The sequence below is a fragment of the Eretmochelys imbricata genome, chromosome 20 (assembly GCF_965152235.1).
Source record: "Eretmochelys imbricata isolate rEreImb1 chromosome 20, rEreImb1.hap1, whole genome shotgun sequence".
NCBI classification, from domain to species: Eukaryota; Metazoa; Chordata; order Testudines; family Cheloniidae; genus Eretmochelys; species Eretmochelys imbricata.
In genome coordinates this window covers 15,071,517-15,079,551 of record NC_135591.1, presented here as the reverse complement: position 1 = coordinate 15,079,551, position 8,035 = coordinate 15,071,517, and positions in this window count along the sequence as shown.

The following is an 8,035-nucleotide window of genomic DNA, read 5'->3' as shown; positions in this document are numbered from 1 at the left end:
GAGTCACTATGGTAATGGAGGACCTTACAAATACCTAGCATAGATAGTCCACTGTGATCTCTGCCAACCAACCAGCAGCAAGTGCTGTGCAGATCACTGGGGTGGGGTAGCTAGAAGTCCTGCCTTGCACTGGGGTGGGCAGAGGTTAAATGGCAGGTTTCCTTATGAACAGGCTGTTCCCAGGTCCACTGTGATGGGGTCAGAGTTAAGGCTGTGCTGGGCAGGACGTGTCACCTTAGATGTGCACTTCCTAGTTTACCCACGTGCGGGGAGGAATCTCTCCCACTTTGCAAGGGCACAGGCCGCTGCTGACCGCCTGCAGCCGCGACACCCCACGAACCAGGCTTTTTGCATCTTAACACCCCAACGGCTCATCTAATTGGAAGCCCAGCAATGCTATGAGGGAGGCTGACAGTGCGTGCGTGAGACAACTGTGTTGGTGGGCGCGTGGCATTGTGTGTGTGGGCAGAGGGGTCTGCACATGTGTGTGGGGGGTGTCTGATGGGGGGGAGGATGTACAGAAGTGTGGGGTGCATCCAGCTGCATGGGAGGCACAAGGGGATAATGGGGGAGCTTGTAGGCAGCTGGCTAGAAGGATTGTTCTCACAAGGCCACACGCAGACAGACGCCTTTCTATATAACCACCTCCAGCTGAGCCCCACATCCCCTCGTAAACACACACCCATCAAATCCCCACATATCCTCCTATATGTGTGCGCCTCCTAATCCCTTCCACGCCCACACATACACACACCAGCCCCTGCGAGACACACACCCACACGGCTCCATGCTCTCTGTCTCTCTCTCACGCACACACACGACTGCCCCCAGCCTTTCTCTTTTCAGCAGATTTGTTTCATTTCTCCCCCAACTGGCACATTCCTGCCATGGGGCTGTAAGATGTGTGTGTGTGTGTCTGTCTCTCTGATGTGTGTGTCCATCTAGCTGTGTGTGTCCTGCTATGTATGTCTGTGTGTGCCTGAACCTGTCTATATGTATGCGCAGGTATGTGCTGTGTGTGTCTTTCTCTGGGTGTGTCCGTCTCTCTGGATATGCAAATCCATCTGCCTCTCTGAGTGTGTGCACGCACGCGTGTGTGTGTGTGTGTGCATCCATCATCGCCATTTGTGCCTCTCTGCGTGTCCCTCTGTCTTTCCGTGTGTATATCCAACTGCCTATCTCCGTCTGTCCATGCGCCTGTGTCTGCCTGTCCCTCTTTCTGTGTGTGTGTCATTCTGTGTGTGCGTGTGTCCGTCTTTGTGTCTCCTTCATGCTCGCATTCCCTCCCGAAGCCCAGCCTCTCCGGTTTGGAAGGATCCCAGCCCCTCTTTGGGGTTCTATTTTCTTTCCCTTCCATTTTCAGCTCACTTTTATTCTATTTGTCTTTTGGGGGCTCGGGGGGGGGGGTTAGTGGCCACAAAAGTTATTTTAATTTTTTCAGGATATTAAATAAATGCTCTGGTGGAGGGGGCTGCGGGAGGGGGCCTGCATTCCTGATCCATTACACAGAGAAGATGGTTTGATAGGAGCCGGCGATTTGGACGGCGCCTCTTGCTGGAAGACATCAGAACCACCACAGGCCTGGCTCGGCCCTGACTGCTTCCCCCCACCTTGGACACAGACCCACAGGCGAAACCCTGCTTGGAGCTGCATGTGGGGAAGTGAAACAGGCAACGCCTGAGGTGCCCACTTCCCTCTGCCAAGGGGTCCCCAGGTCAGCCTTAGGGGGTGATAAAGATCTGCTCGCACCAACAGAGCCCCCAGATTGGGAAGTTCCCTGCCAAGGACCCGAGCATTCCCCTTGGGTTTCTGCCATCTCCTCACGGTACCCCGTGGAGCCTGTGAAGCCAGCTGGAGTCTTTCCATCGATTTCAGTGGGCCATTGGCCGGGGCCCATCCACAGCATGCGACACGACAGCATTGGCTTTGGTAACCCCAGCGATTTGCTCGGGCTCGGCAAAGAAAGAGATTCATTAAGAGAAAAAAGAAAGGGAGGACTTGTGGCACCTTAGAGACTAACCAATTTATTTGAGCGTAAGCTGATAATTATGCTCAAATAAATTGGTTAGTCTCTAAGGTGCCACAAGTCCTCCCTTTCTTTTTGCGAACACAGACTAACACAGCTGCTACTCTGAAACCGTTCATTAAGAGAGACGTTCTCCAGATTAAAAAATAAACCAATACAAATCATCTCTCAAGGGCAACATACGAGGCGTGTCTGTTAAATGGCTAGCTGGGTCCCAACCCAACAACCTTGGAGGCAATTGTTAGCATCAGGAAGTGGAAAAAGCTGAGACTAGAACTCACCGTCTACTTCCCTAGGTCAAAGGGGTAGCAGCAGCAGCATACGATGCTCTAGCTCTGTGCCGGGGAGCCTGCTCAGTGCAAAGGGAATGTTCAGAGATCTTTTAGGAGCAAGCTCTACTGAGAATGGGCAAATGGTGATTTTCAGAGGCTTATAACTTGGCCAAATCGAGCAGTATTTTCCCGTGGACAATCAAAGGCACCTCTCTGACTCCAGGGCTATACCACTCCCAGATTTCAACATCCTGCTTCAAACCATGATGGTGTTAGCGCTCTTCAAAGAAACAGGAGGGGAAATTGCTTACCACTGGTGAAACGGCCTATTATTTTCCTTAATCTCGTTCTCAGACGGACCATTTTTTGCTGAAAATCTCCCAGAAACAAAAAATTCAGCCTGAGGTTGAGAGCAACCAGGGGATAATTCAGCTCAAATTGTTTAAGTCTGGCAAAGTTATACCTGAAGACAGGGGCTTATAATGGAAATGTTTTAGGTTAACTTAGCTCGAGGTGGTACTATCAGCTCTGCCTATAATAGCTATAGTTTCCATCCCCCGACCACCACACAGTGCTTACCAACTAATCTACAAACAGTACACATAGGTTGTTTTGCCTGCCACTGAGATGCGGATGCTTCTGAGATAAGATATATTTACCAGCATGCAGCGTACAATCGTTTAGGACAGGCAGAGAAGAATTCCCATCCGCCTGCAGGTGGAATTGGAATCCAGCTGCAGGGGAAAGTTTAGGGAAGCAGGATATTATCTGAACAGGGATTTAGCCAGGCTACCAGGGTTAGCATCCTTATTGGCCAGTGGTTGTTGGGGCACTAGCCTAGGACTTAGAAGTGCTGGGTTCGCATCCCTGCTCCTCCACAGTCTTTCTGTGTGGAGCATCTGTGCGGGTTAGATTTCCATTGAAATCAAACGCCCATTGATTTCAACAGAAGTTTGGAGCCCAAATACCGCTGAGGATCCAGGCCTTAGTTTTTACATACCTCAGTTCCCTAGTGAAGATAATAGCTCTGCCCTGCCTCGCAGGAGTGTTCGGAGGACAATTACATTAAAGATTGTGAGGTGCACAGATACTACGGTGATGGGCTCTGTGTAAGTGCCTTCGATGGATGAAAAGCGCTAGGCGAGATTGATTGACCATGGTGGGTCCGGTCTTGCCCTGTACTCTCCACCTTCCTCTCCCCTGCAGCGTTCCCAGTGCATCTACCCACGCCAATCACTAGAGGGCAGGCTTGTATTGATGCAATAAATGGCCATATGCAGCAGCTCCGTGCCTCACTCCCTAGCTTGTGATACCCGCATCACATAAGCCATGGTCACAAGGGCTGCAGCCCCCTCTCCTGCATTCCCCTCCTGGGCACCATGGGGCAATCCAGACCTTGGCCTGTCCCTCCCCCCCTGCAAAATCTGCTTGTTCTGAGTAGAATAAACAGGTGCCATTCTCCAGAGCCAAATTCACTCGGGAAACGTATCCTGGTGCTGCCTGCAGGCGGTGCTCATGCCAGGAGTTAGGTAGGCTGAGCTCAATGGCCGGCCAGGGAGACCCCCATGCACTGTAAGCCCCCGGCACTAGCAATCAACCTCTTGTGTGTGTGGATGTGCATGCCATTGCCCTCTACTGGACGGAACAAACACAGCTCGTCTGTGTGTCACGGCCCCTATACTGCCAACAGCTTGATGGAGATTCTCCTCTAGCTCAGGAAGGAAGGGGCTTGAGCTTTGAGAGCAGGGAAATCAGAGAGCTAACCCTGCCGTGAAGTTCGAGTGGCTGCAGAGGGCAGAAAATTGGCCACACAGAGTCCTGGCAACCAGGGATTTGTTACTGTTGTTGCACAACATTGCGACATCTCAACCCTGGCATCTCGGCTGCGGTGTCACAGCATCACACTGCTGGGTCAGTATTACATGACGGCCTTATGCTGTGACATGGCCATGTGCAGTGCGGGGCCTGGAGTTCGGTCCTAGCCCCACGCGCATCCTGCTCGTCAGGCTGATGGATCCCAGGGCCATCCCACCAGAATCAACCTCTCCTAGAAAACATGCATCAAGTGGTTACCCCGGGGCAGCTCCCCCCAGCCCTTCTGCTGCCCCTGCCCCTGCAAAGGGCCTTCTGAGGGAGAAATCCATGCTTGTTCCCTTGCCCCCTCTGCCAGCTGTTTCCCAAGGGCGGGCAACAGGGCAGCCTAGCAGGGCCCATACAGGGAGGATCTCAGCCTTCCAAAGCCCCCATGGCTATTGCAAACAGCTCCCCCCAGCCCAGCCTGGGGGCTAAAGAACATCCCCTTCCTTGCCCATCCCCATTCCCCCCCCCCCCCCAAACACACACACAGTCCCCATTGAGAGCAGAGAAATTCCAGCCAACCGGCCTGCCTCATCCACAGACCAACTCCCCGCCTTGACCCACACGGGAAAACCACTTCACAGGAAGCCGCTTGGACTTTGTAGGGACCTTCCCCCTCCCCCCCCGCATCCCAGCGGCTGTTCAGGCCCGTCTGTGGTTTGTGTCAGGACCATGAAACGCACCGAAGCTGATGGCGGCCGCGACCTCCCTGAAAGCACTCGGCACCGACCCCATGAAACGGGCGGCCTTGCTCAGTGAATTTAACAGGCTCCAGAGACCTGAATGTAGAGCCCAGCCACACTGGAGCTCGCTGGCTTCTGGGGAAAACCAGCTCACCAGCTCAGAGCTCCAGTCGTGAGCCCGGTCCCAGGTTTCTTTGGCCTTAGTCCGCTCCTTATAAAGTGTGTGTGTGTCTGGGGATGACCAGGGGGGAATTGCGTGAAGGGCCAGCAGCCCTCCATTGTGGTGATGTGGCCCTGCCCTGCGTCCACACTTCCCAGAGGTCATGTTAGCCCCTGATGAGGGCCACTCACTCGAGCTCTAGTCTACACCCCTGCTTGTGTGGGCCAGCTCATGTGACTAGCACCCAGGGGCATTGTGTTAACAGCAACAATTGAGCTACAATGTGCCGCCACTTTGCAGGGAAGACAAGGCCGCTCTCTGGATGCAGGAGCACGCAGAGGGCCCAACCGAGATCAGGGCCGGGTACTGCACAGGCACAGAGCTAAATAGACAGGGGGTGAGTGGGGAAACTGAGGCACAGAGCAAGACCGTCACTTGCCCAAAGTTGCCCAGCCAGGGAATAGAACCCAGGCTTCCTGAGTCCCCAGCACTTGCCACTAGATCACACTGCATCAAGCAAAGAATGCTTCACAGCCAGCCACAGCCCATCCACACTGTCACAATTCGTAACCCGCGTGGGGTTTCAGCCTCAGGCACTGCTGAGGGGAAGCTCACAGCACTGCAGTCCCGTGATGGACACTGCTGTCAGGAAACACACGGCCAAGGACCCAGATGGGAGACGCTCATGCTCTGGGATCCCTGCCCAGTGGACATTCTCTGGGCACTGCTGTGTGGGGAAGTTCACAAAAGACACCCCCTTTCTCCTCCCCTGTCTCTTTAATTCATGCTGACTCCGGCTGATGTCGCTCTCTCTCCCAGTGCATCTCCTGGGGAGCAGATAGCTGGAACCCACCCCACCCTCCGGCCACGGCACAGTAACCATTTGCACATGTTCAAGGCAGTGGCTCTGAGCTCCCTCCCCTCTGTTTGTCCTGGCAGAGGGATGCCCATGGATGGGAGGCCTTTTTTTATCTTTCAGCAAACCAAAAAAGCCCCAAACTGAGACGCCCAGAGATGAAAGGCCTGGCTGGAGCCCAAGGTGCTGGGAAGAGCTGGCTACGCCTGGCACCCCCAGAGCCATGCAACCACCCAGTGCCACCAGCTCAGCTCCAGAGTCCCCCTGCTACGGGGGGCAGGGGGCTAGGGGAACCCCAGAGACTTTGGCCAGGGCCTCTTCTGCGTGCAGCTCTATTCCTCTGTCGACTCAGGGTGACTCCTAACAGGGAGGCCAGTGGGTTGCTGGAAGGGGAGGAGTGTGGGGGTGTTTAGGGAAGGGGTGTGGGGGGTGGGAATTAGCAGCTCTGCCTGCCAAGGGATTAGGTGTAATTTCCTGACTCAAAGGCACCCTGCGCCTGCTCACAGCTAGGCTAGGGACAATCCTGATGCTGCTTTATTATTAGCCCCATTAACCCTTTGCAGGCATGACCAAGGGGCCCCAATCCCATGAGCACTTTGAGCTACAAGAGCTTTGCTGGGGAGGGAGTGACAGCGGGACTCCCCACCCTCCATGTGCAATCACAGTGTGGGGCTCTTTGTCTGGTAGCACTTCAGGGCCGGGAGCGCCCCTTCTGCTCTGTCTGAAAAGCACTTAAGGTGCTGTGAGGGAGGAGGAGAGGCAGTGTGGTGAAGTGGGTGGAGCCCGGGACTGGGACGTAGGACCCCGGGGTTCCATTCTCAGTCTGGGTGACCCTGAGCAAGTTACGGTGCCTCAGTTTCCCCTCCCACCCTTTGCCTGTTTAGACTGTGAGCTCTCTGGAGCCATCACTGTCTGTGCACCACCTGGCACAGTGGGGCCCTGATCTCAGATGGGGCTGGACAGCATCACCACAGCATAACTCAGAGTAGGAATCATAATGGGGGTGCCACAGAAAATCAATCCGATTTGGTTGGGCCAGGGCAGAGCACCAGGCAAGCTGGAAGAAGGGAACAAGCTGCTTGGGCGACCCCTGCGGGGTGGGGGTCCTGGTGGAGTTGACACACGTCTATGCACAAACATAGGCAGGAACATGCATTGACACAGGTGCACACATATACCCGATGCATCTGCGCACACCCACACCCACAATCCTTGCACGACCGTGATCCAACAGGGCCCTGCTGGCTCCTGCTCCAGTTCCTGGCCTGTCACAAGGCAATGGAGGGAATTCCTCTGCATCTCCGCTGCTGGGGCCAAACCCCCTCCCCTTCAGATCACTCCAGATCACCCGGGCACCAGCCAGCCTGCCTCCTGCAGGGTAAGCCCTGGAAGGTTGGGTGGGGCGGGGGCTGGCTCATCTCGCCAGTCGCCCCCCTGCCAGCCGAGGGCCAGCGTTTTCCAGTCACAGCTCACCTGAAGATCATGGAACTTCATTGCGAGATGCAGCCCCCACCCCCCGGAAACCTGTCCCCTCATGCAAACTTCAGGATGAAGCTGCTGGAAGTTGACCCCCCCCGCCCCCGCCCCCCATGAAGGGAGAGGAAGATGGGGAGGGGCTTGGGCACCACAGAGATTCTTGGCTGCGGGGCCGCGCCGGGCGCGTGGGTCTGTGTAGGCCAGAAGGAGAGCAGATGTGCTTCCCAGCTGTGCAGCTACTGTGCGCCTGACGGTGTGTGGTCCTCCGAGGGCCTTCGTGTGTCCCAGGCTGGAGAGACTAACTCAGTGGGAGCCTTTCCTGGGTGGGGGGCAGTTCCTCGACCCCCCTTTACCCCCCCGGTGCCCCACTCTGGGGCTTCCTTTCCCGGAGGAGGGGGAGAGACTGTTAGCGACGTAGCTGGGCAGCTTCCAGGAGTCAGATCCTGCAGCAATGAGCCCAAGGAGCCTGTGGGGAATTGAGCCCAGCAGCTCCCCAACTTCTAGGGCAGTCAGGGCCCGGGGCTTTGCTGGGCGCAGGCGACCGTGTTGTCCTTGCTGGAAGGAACCCCAAGAATGTTTGTGTCTCCTGCTGCTTTGGGAGAGAGCAGGGGCAGGCATGGGGGGGGAGGCCTCCCCAGAGCAGGGTTGGGGAGGTCTCCCCTGGGCAGGGGTGGAGGGGCGGGTGGGAGAGATCTCCCCTGGGCA